The sequence below is a fragment of the Sphaerodactylus townsendi genome, linkage group LG03 (assembly GCF_021028975.2).
Source record: "Sphaerodactylus townsendi isolate TG3544 linkage group LG03, MPM_Stown_v2.3, whole genome shotgun sequence".
Lineage (NCBI taxonomy): Eukaryota > Metazoa > Chordata > Lepidosauria > Squamata > Sphaerodactylidae > Sphaerodactylus > Sphaerodactylus townsendi.
The window spans coordinates 33732149-33742791 of record NC_059427.1 but is presented as its reverse complement, the minus strand read 5'-3'; the positions used below and the strand labels follow the sequence as shown (position 1 = coordinate 33742791).

Here is a 10643-nt window from a genome sequence, read left to right as displayed (position 1 = left end):
GCTCAGAAAGCCTATTTCAGAGATAAAAGAAAATGAATTAAACATTGAAGGAAGCATATAGACATGAAGCCCCATCATTAAGTGTAGCTTTCAGTCATAAAGCCTCAAATAGTTGCTATGACTAATACAAAGTATGTTATGGAATTTGGGTGGAGTGATGGAGACAGGATTTTAAACAAAATCTGACCTTAATGCCAAAGGAAATTATGCCTGACTATACTCACTTATCAGAAATGTTTTTTCTAATAGACTAATTTATGACTTCTTGTTTACCAACTGTTAAAATGGAGTACTTCAATCAAAGCCAATTGTAATCCCATTGACTTTTAACAAGTAAAGTCAATGTATATCACAGCAGGTCTGTAGAGTAGCCTATTCATGTATATTTTGTTATAAGTAGTTCCAACATTTAACAGAGGAAAACAGGTGAGGTTGAGGGAAAAAAACAAGTAAACAAGGAACTCATTTTATGGCACTGAGAAAGCTAGTAAGTGCCAATTCCCACTTGCTCACCTCAGAATGGGCAGGCGTGCTGGACTTGTATGTCTGGAATTGGCATCTCCATATGAACAGAGTGTCTGTCACTGCTACATATCACATAAAGGAGGTGACCAAAAATATGTCACAATCATAATAGAAGCCAGGTGGGCTGGGACATTCTTTTAACATTGCAACCCTGAAAGGCTTCCTGCGATTCCCCCCAAGCCCCCCCCCCCATTCTATTGATGTGATTGCATGGAAGACAGCACATCTACACATCGGTCATCTATGAAGTGCGGGGGTAGGGGTGAACTGAGAACAGGTGCCATTTTCTGAACCCGTGAAGCTGCCATATTCTGCCCCAGACTTTTGGTTTATTAAGTTCAATATTGTTTACTCTGCCTGACAAGTGCGCCCCATGATCTTTCTCAAATCACTTGCACCCGATTCTTCAAAATGGGAAAGCCACAACCCCACCCCATATTAGAGCAAGGTTTGTTTGCTACCAAGAACATTTTGTATCTTCTAACCTGAAAATGTACATTTGTCATTCATTTTGTTTCGTGTGTTTATGTTTGGTTGAATTGGTTAAACATTTTAGGTATACTCATGTTATAAATGCTATTTTAATGTCTTGATGTTTTAATGTTGAATTTTATTCATTTATTATTAAAGTTGTACATTTCAGTGCCTTGATGATTGCTGCCATTTTGTTTTAATACTTTGATAATTGCTGCCATGGGGGACCCTACTTGAGTGGAAAGGCAGCATAGAATTGACAGCTGGGCCCAATCCAGTTCAGGCGGTGGTGGGGAACCGCTGCTGCGGCCAGGGAGGGTGTGATGAAGGTGGCACTACACCACCTCCAAAGGGGCTTCAGGTGGTGCAGAAAGGAGTGACAGTTGAACACTTTCCAGCCCCTTGAATTGTCCCTTAGCTGAAACATGCTTATGCTACACTTTCATGTGGCATAAGTCTGCGGTTTCAGAGGACAGCATTCCCATGCTGGAAAGCTTGGGGAAGCTGACTAACACATGTATTAAGCATTATAAACTTATTCTCTTCATCCAATGCAGCCCTCAGGTGTAGAGTACCATAGTGAGTGGTGGATGACAATTAGTTAGCAAGGCATCTTACCCCCCCACCCCCCCCCCCAGAGAAGAACCAACTAGGCCGCAGTGGTGGCGAACCTTTGGCACTCCAGATGTTATGGACTACAATTTCCATCAGCCCCTGCCAATTGGACAAGCTGGCAGGGACTGATGGGAATTGTAGTCCATAACATCTGGAGTGCCAAGGTTCGCCAACACGGAACTAGGGTATACTTCATAATAGCTCAATAGGCACCACCTTTGTGTCTGCAAGGAACTCCCATTCAAAAAGTGCTACCTCCGTCATAAACTGCTTCACTTGGAATCTTCCAGCATGCTATATAACTTGCCCCATCTCTCTTTTTTTCAATATCATAAAACATTTTAATGTGAACACTTCTTCACTTCCGCAAAATGATAAAACTATTTACAACACTTTGCTTGCAGTTTGGTCACCTTTACATTAGCTACAGACATCTGCAGATGTTCTTAGGTGGGAACTAGTATGTCTCAGGCATTAGATGACAGGCTGGTAATATATCTTCCTTCTATGCAGTGGCTTTTGACAGTGCACTGTGCTGCAAATAAACACTTTCTATTTAATGTATTGTCGAAGGCTTTCATGGCTGGATTCAACTGGTTGTGGTGGGTTTTCCAGGCTGTGTGGCCGTGGTCTGGTGGATCTTGTTCCTAACGTTTCACCTGCATCTGTGGCTGGCATCTTCAGAGGTGTATTACAGAGGGAAGTCTGTTACACACTGTGTCCAGTGAGAAGGGAATGTTTTTGTGGGGTATAAATTGTCATGTCCCCAGGCGGGGTATAAATTGTCATGTCCATGAACTTAGCATGCCCTTGGCCTTTAATTTTGGTGTTTTTAAGTACTGGTAGCCAAGCTTTGTTAATTCTCAAAGTCTCTTCCATTTTCTTCACTTGCCTTTTCAGGTATAGCTTCCAGATTTTGACGAGAATTGGAGACCTCAGCATTTTCAGATCCTGACTTATTCAATCCACACGAGACAGTGGCAAAGTGAATTTGTTTTTTAGATTCTCCTGTGCTTCGTTTTTAGCATACTTGAGAAGATCAGACTGGCTCTTTAAAATTGTAATAGTCCAGGTAAAACTCTCCACAGTTTTTTGTAGTCTCTCTGTTAAACCTTCCTTTGTACCTATGTTTTGCAAGTTTTCATGGAACTCCATTGCAGCTTTTTGCCGCTGGACTATTTTTTCATATACAGCATCTGCATTTTCTATCAGAGTCTTGATAGTAAGAATCATAGTTTCATATGCTGTTACAATTTTTTTTCAAAACCTCTGGAACAATCCCTTGCATTTCCATTGTGGGATACTGATTGTTGAGATCCATTAGCACTAAGGGTGTATTATCAGCTCTCGCCAAGCGTGTCGATACTGCTAATATACATTACATGAGATTTGCTACAGGAGAAAGGCCACACAACTCTTTGAATGAAATTACTGCATTCTGCATGTTTTCCCTCAGGGCAGCCATTTGAGATTGACCACCAAGAGCAGCCATCTTGTATTGGTGTCCACTACCTATTTTCAAGTTTGGGATCTCAGCATGAAACTATGGACAAGGATAGAAGGTAAATAAGAATAATCATGAACGTGTCCAATAACAATGCTCTATGATGTGCACTTACAGGAACAAATACACACAAACAGTCAAATCATAAACAGGAAATTCATTTAACAATAACATTATTTCTTTGGAAAACTAAAAAAAGTATATAGCTACTATTAATGTACATAGTGGGAAATAGGTGATGTTCATGCTAAATATCACTTTTTATGATGGCCTTTGTCCAAGAGTTAAGGATGACCCATATTTCCTCACAACCTGTTGACAGAAATGTTGACAGAAAGTGATTCCCCCAAGGCCACTTAACTGAGCTCTATATCTAGGTAAAGATGTGAACCTGCTTCTCCCAACTCCTAGTCCCGTGGTGGCGAACCTTTGGCACTCCAGATGTTATGGACTACAATTCCCATCAGCCCCTGCCAGTGTAACCCCCATGCCCAGAATGGGTTGGCCCAGAATGGGTTGACCCAGAAAGGGGTGGAGTCTGAAGGGAAGCAGAATGCTGCAGAACTCAGAGCTCTTTGGAGAAGACAAGGGTACCAGACTCGGACCTTGATTTCTATAAGCCCTTAACACCTTGTTAAGGTAATTTGCAATATTGTTGGGAACTACTGGGAAGGTAGTTGTTGTTTTGCTGTGTTGTAAATGTTGGAGTTTATTGTTTCAGGGTTTTCTTTTGTGGTTGTAATGGGTGAGAGTTCTCCTGGAGACCTTCATCATGTTGCAACCTGTTCATCAAGCCCTTGGAGTCTTCAGGAGCCAGCCAACTTGCAAAGAAGATTTGGACTTGGCAATATCAGTAGACTGTAAATAGAAGGACTTGAAATGCAACCTGAACAGGACCTTGAATTGTAACGTTAAATGTTGATGTTTTAAAAGTGTTAATTGTAAAGAAAAGTAAACCATTTTGTTGTTTAAATTTGGTTCTTTGCAACTCATTCCAGGTTCTGCCCCACAGAACCCACAGAAGGAGGTTACACCAGCATGGCCAATTGACCATGCTGGCAGGAGCTGATGGGAATTGTAGTCCATAACATCTGGAGTGCCAAAGGTTCGCCACCACTGTACCTAGTCTGATTCTTTGTCTCCATCTCTGGAAAAAACTCATAAGGCTATATGAAAAATAAAACAAGTGTAAAGGGCTATCCTTTCCCTCTTAATGCTAACAACTCATCTGACCAACAGCAAATGCTTATCTGATCTCTCGACACAGCATCCGCAGATGTATTTGTCAAAATGCCACGCTGCAAACTACATCATGCAAAACCACCTGCAGACCGGAAGCGAAGCAAACATATTCATTGATAGAGTAACATTGCACATGGGAAGTTTTAACAAATTGCTAAGGTTACACATTTATTATTTGAAAGATAATTACAAAGGAAGTGGTGTTTATTTAGCTGATGCAGCCTGCTGCTTTGTGTTATCAACGTTCATGGGCTATTTGCATGATACTGGAACTGAGAACAAAGCTGTGGTGGTAATTTTCACATTGTAGTTATCATAATCTCAGAAGATGGTCCCGGACCAAATACAAGGAGTGATGTACTGGAACAGATTCAGAAGGTCAATAAAAATAAATCAGGGGCAAGCATTTCCAACCCCAATCGGATAGGGCCAGCCTAGGGTAGCAAAATAATTGGAAAGCGAATGAAGACATGATTAAAGACAAACTATGCTAGAGGCAAATATGCAATTTTGAACTTGCCCTCAAAACAGATAAGGAAATCCACATGATGGGATAGAAAGCTGGAGACCAAAAAGGGAGACATTTCTGCAAATTCCCAGGTTTGTGAAAAATCCTGAAAGAATGAAAAATGGGAGGGAATTGCCTCCCTCTATTCCATAACAGAAATGCAATATGTTGAATCTAGACTAAATTTTCCATCAGCAGAATGGAATTTTCATTTCCACCGTGGCCCACTGATCTCCACAAAACATTGCTCCACAAAACATTGCTATAGGGAAGGGGTCTGCAGCAAGAAGGAAGAATCAGGAGGAACTGGCCATTAAGTTTAGACTGACCCCAATGTCAATGCCTATATAAACATCACAACCCTGCCCACTTGTCATTTGTACATGGCCCCATTTTGCATTTTATTTGATCCATATTCTGGGACTAAGTTCAGAAATACTGTAGGTGTATGACACCAATCACTAAATGCTCATTCAAGATGTAGTAATGCAGTTCTTAAACCAAGCTCCTATGGCTTGCTGCCACAGGACTCAAACTTGTGCAACATGACCAGGCCTGGCAGAAAAATCAGATAATCAAAAATACGAGGGAGGCATGAACTGCCTATTTCAGCAATGACTCAGCTTGTGCAAAGATTATAACTTTTTAATTTAATTTAAAAAAACACCAAACAAAAAAAGAACAAGGGAAAAAACTCAAAAATCAGCAACTAAATAGACTTTTTAACAAAAAGAAAGAAAAGGGGAGGGGAGGGGAGGGGAGGGGAGGGGAAGGGTGGCATGCAAGGGAGGGGAGGGAAGGGGCCCAGCATTTGGACATGGCCCACCCACCCTAGTGGAGGGAAAGGGAAGGGAGGGAGCGGGAAGGGTGGTATTCAAGGGAAGGGGAGGGAAGAAGTGAGTGGTGGCATGCAAGGGGAGGGAAGGGAAGGGGAGGGGGCCTGGCATCTGGACATGGTCCACCCACCCTAGCAGAGTGAGGGGAGTGGGAGGGAGGGGTGACATGCAAGGGAGGGGAGGGAGTGAGGGTGGCATGCAAGGGAGGAGAGGGGAGGAGTGGTCTGGCTGTGACATCTGTCACCCTGTTCATCACCAGTGTTGATTCAGCTGATCTGGCTGGCTAGGTAGGTGTATCCTACTTCCCTCACTGCTCCACATGTGTCCTTCTCAAAGCTGTGCAATCAGTGGAAGTGGATACAAGAGATGTACTGTTCTCCGATTAAGGGTCTGTGATAGCTGTGCCCCCCTACTAGATCCTATAAACAAGCTCAAGGTCCATGTGCAGAGATCACAACTTAAAAAAAGAAAATGAGAACTTACAATACTACATCGTTTCATTTTACTTCGTTTACAACCCACTTTTCTCCTGAAAGGGAACCCAGAGAGGCTCCCATTCCTTTCTCTATTTTATGCCTACAGCAACCCTGTGGGAAGAGATTAGGCTGAATGACTGGCCCAAACTCACCCAGCAAGCTTTCTTGACGGAGTGGGGATTTGAACCTGGATCTCCCACATTTTAGTCTGACGTTCTAATTACTACACCACTCTCAGCCACCAGTTGGGGGATTGCCCAGCAAACTCAGTAAACAATGCCAAACAATGCGACAGTAGGAGAGAGAAGATAGCAGCAGCAGTGGGAACACAATGGAGGAGGAGGTGTAGTGGCAGTAGAAGGTGGCTGCAGTGACCAGAGGTAGAAAGAAGATGGTGACAGGAAGGTGGGAGGCTAGTGGAAGATGCGATTTACCCTCTGAACTCCTCACTGATCACCTCTCTGTCCATTTACAAATTAGATCATATTTCTTATGGCTAAAATGTTGCAACAACTTATTGCTATACATGAGGTCAGACTAACATATTAGCAAGATTTTCCCTATAGGTGTCAAAAAACTAAAAAAAGGAAAAGAGCAGAACAGCAAAAGTGAAATAAAATTAGAATCACCGTTTGAGAGGCCCGCCTGCTTGAAAAGCTTTGGATAATGTTCGGCTTTCACTGAACGGAAGAGCACGGGGAAGAATTTTGTTGTCCAGACATACTTTGTCTCAGACGTAGACTGAAAACACACGCACAAAGTCAAAGGGTTTGTGCTGACAGCAACCTTCTGGCTTTTGTCATTCATCCCCCCCCCCCCCAACCTCTTCCCTCTGGCTCTTCAAAGTCATAAACTGGGCATGAACGGCTTCCCAGCCTTCCCCAATCATTGTTAAATGCAGCAGAATGCACTTAGATCAAGGAAATGAAGGTCCAGGGAATGAAAAGTCTTTTGACATAAACTCTGCTGTACAGCTGAGCAATTGACAAAAATACGCCAAAAACTTGCTCTTGCCAATCAACGTGGTTCATCCATTGAATTTATGAAAAGCAGGCGCATTATAAAAAGCCATTTGTGACAAGGGCAGATGTTGAATCACATGAGATATCTGCTAACAATATTTTTGCATCTGATTGCATTCCTAATGCTTATCTGGCTCATCTATTTGAAATGAGGTGGACGTAATTGCTTTGTCCTGAAAAGTGCCCAGAAAAATGGATTGTGCAGTAGGGATCAGACCATGGTGGGGGGGGGAGTAGAATGATGGCATAGACCAGGGGTCTGCAGCCTGCGGCTCTGCAGATGTTCATGGACTACAATTCCCATCAGCCCCTGCCAATTGGCCATGCTGGCAGGGGCTGATGGGAATTGTAGTCCATGAACATCTGCAGAGCCACGGGTTGCAGACCCCTGGCATAGACACACCACGCTGGGAGGAACCAGGCCACAATCTTAGTGATTACAGTTTCTTTAAGTTTTGGTGCAGCATAGGCTGGGGAAAATGGGTGTAGTTCAGTGGTGTAATGTCAAGGGGGTGGGGTGGGGTGTGATGCACCAGGCGCACGCCGGTGCGGGGGTGTGGCGGGGACATGGTGCGGGTGTTCCGTTGTGTTGTGAGGTGTGGCAGGGGCGGAAGATGTGCGCATGTCCCAGGCGCTTTTTGCCCTTGCCAAGTCATAGAGGAGATTTTCTTGGTTTTAGAGAAGACCATAAACTTTGATTTTCAATAGTTAATCAGAAGTACCTCATATTTACAGTATCCTGAGAAATGGTTTAATAGACCAATCTGGTGGGTAGAGAACAAAGGGTCACCCAGGCAGTGGCCAAGTATCTCTCCACCATATTTTCCTTAAAAAAAAGAGCTCCCTATTTACTGCTCAAGATCTTTAGATCAAAGTAACGTGAAAGAAGGAAAGAATACATTTTGACAAAGTTCCTCACCAGAGACTGTTGAGAAAACTCAGTAATGAAGGAATAAGAGGGGAAGTCCTCCTATGGATTAAAAAACTAGTTGAGAAACAGGAAACAAAGAGTGGGTGTAAATGGGAAGTTCTCACAATGGAGAGATGTCGGGAGTGGTGTCCCCCAAGGATCCGTTTTGGGACCAGTGCTCTTTAACCTATTCATAAATGACCTGGAAGTAGGGGTGGGTAGCGTGGTGGCCAAGTTTGCAGATGATACCAAATTATGTAGGGTGGTGAGAACCACAAAGGATTGCAAAGAGCTCCAAGCGGACCTTGATAAATTAGGTGAGTGGGCCCAAAAATGGCAAATGCAGTTCAATGTAGCAAAATGTAAAGTGATGCACATAGGGGCAAAAAATCCAAACTTCACATACACGCTACAGGGGTCAGCGCTATCAGTCACAGACCAGGAAAGGGATTTAGGCGTCTTAGTTGATAGTTCCATGGGAATGTCAACTCAATGCATGGCAGCTGTAAAAAAGGCAAACTCTATGCTGGGGATCATTAGAAAAGGAATTGATAATAAAACTGCAAAGATTGTCATGCCCTTATATAAAGCAGTGGTGCGACCGCACTTGGAGTACTGTGTCCAGTTCTGGTCGCCGCATCTCAAAAAGGATATTGAGGAGATAGAAAAAGTGCAGAGAAGGGCAACAAGGATGATTGAGGGACTGGAGCACCTTCCCTATGAGGAGAGGCTGCAGCGTTTGGGACTCTTTAGTTTGGAGAGGCGAGGTCTGAGGGGGGATATGATTGAAGTCTACAAAATTATGCATGGGGTAGAAAATGTTGACAGAGAGAAATTTTTCTCTCTTTCTCACAATACTAGAACCAGGGGGCATTCATTGAAAATGCTGGGGCGAAGAATTAGGACTAATAAAAGGAAACACTTCTTCACGCAACGTGTGACTGGTGTTTGGAATATGCTGCCACAGGAGGTGGTGATGGCCACTAACCTGGATAGCTTTAAAAGGGGCTTGGACAGATTTATGGAGGAGAAGTCGATTTATGGCTACCAATCTTGATCCTCCTTGATCTGAGATTGCAAATGCCTTAGCAGACCAGGTGATCGGGAGCAACAGCCGCAGAAGGCCACTGCGTTCACATCCTACATGTGAGCTCCCAAAGACACCTGGTGGGCCACTGCGAGTAGCAGAGAGCTGGACTAGATGGACTTTGGTCTGATCCAGCTGGCTTGTTCTTATGTTCTTATGTTACATTGTCATAGAACAGTGGTGGCGAACCTTTGGCACTCCAGATGTTATGGACTACAATTCCCATCAGCCCCTGTCAGCATGGTCAATTGGCAGGGGCTGATAGGAATTGTAGTCCATGAGTATCTGCAGAGCCACAGGCTGCAGACCCCTGGTCTATGCCATCATTCTACTCCAATTGGCCATGCTGGCAAGGGCTGATGGGAATTGTAGTCCATAACATCTGGAGTGCCAAAGGTTCGCCACCACTGTCATAGAAGATGTGTTGCTAGTCACGTAGGCAAATCTGAGAAAACGCTGCGGAGTAACTGCCTTTCTTTGTTCTCAGCAAGGATCACATTTTCCCATTACGTAGAACCAGCATGTAACTTAGCTTAGAGAGGAATGTTTTATTGTTGTTTTCTACCTGTGCTACCATTCCCTTCTGTTTTTCTCAGTAAACTTTTTAAGCTAACCAGCAGCAGCTGTGATTATTTTACTCTGCTAACTGTATATATTTTTCCACCAACACCTCTGTTTCTCCCTTGGATTGAAAGCCTCTTGCTGGGGTTGCCATAAGTCAGCTGTGACATATGTATGTGTGGTGGGTTATTTGTGGTCTGACTTATGAGTTGCGCAAGTAGAGGTGGATTGGGTGTTTTTTTTGGGGGGGGGGGAGGTTGCAGCCTGTGCTGTGTCATTCAGGCCTTCTTCATATGTCTCACGGGTGGCAGGGTTGCCACTAGAGCCCACATCTTTATGGAGCAATTATATATGAGAGTAACTTTCTCAGTTGACTTTATGGCTGCCAGTCTGTGGCCCCTTCCGCACACGCAAAATAATGCGTTTTCAAACCACTTTCACAACTGTTTGCAAGTGGATTTTGCCGTTCCGCACAGCTTCAAAGAGCACTGAAAGCAGTTTGAAAGTGCATTATTCTGCAGGTGCGGAAGGAGCCTGTGTTTCTGAGCGGTATCTTCCTGATGTTTGCTGTTCCAATGATGCAAGGATTTTCTCTGTGACAGGAACACTTCATAGGGTCAGTTTCTAAAATAGATCATAGCAGCAGTATCGAGTTCCTGCCATACACAAGCTAAGTTGGGGGTGGGGTGGGGGGTGGATAACTTCTGCACGACCTCTATGAAGAATGAAGTGGGCCTGCACATAGCACTCCTAATAAAGATGTGTTAACATCTGTTAACATGTGTTAACAGCTTCTGAAACCCGTTTGACAAGAGTTGCCATCCCCTTGAAAAGCATGATTCTCATTTAATTAAATATGAAGCAATTAGGCAGAGCATTATAG

General features: G+C 43.6%; 1 pseudogene; it reads right to left on the bottom strand.

Moving 5' to 3' along the window:
• Positions 1–2482: 2482 nt before the first annotated feature.
• LOC125427764 lies at positions 2483–3106 on the bottom strand (annotated as a pseudogene).
• Between the last annotated feature and the right edge of the window lie 7537 nt (positions 3107–10643).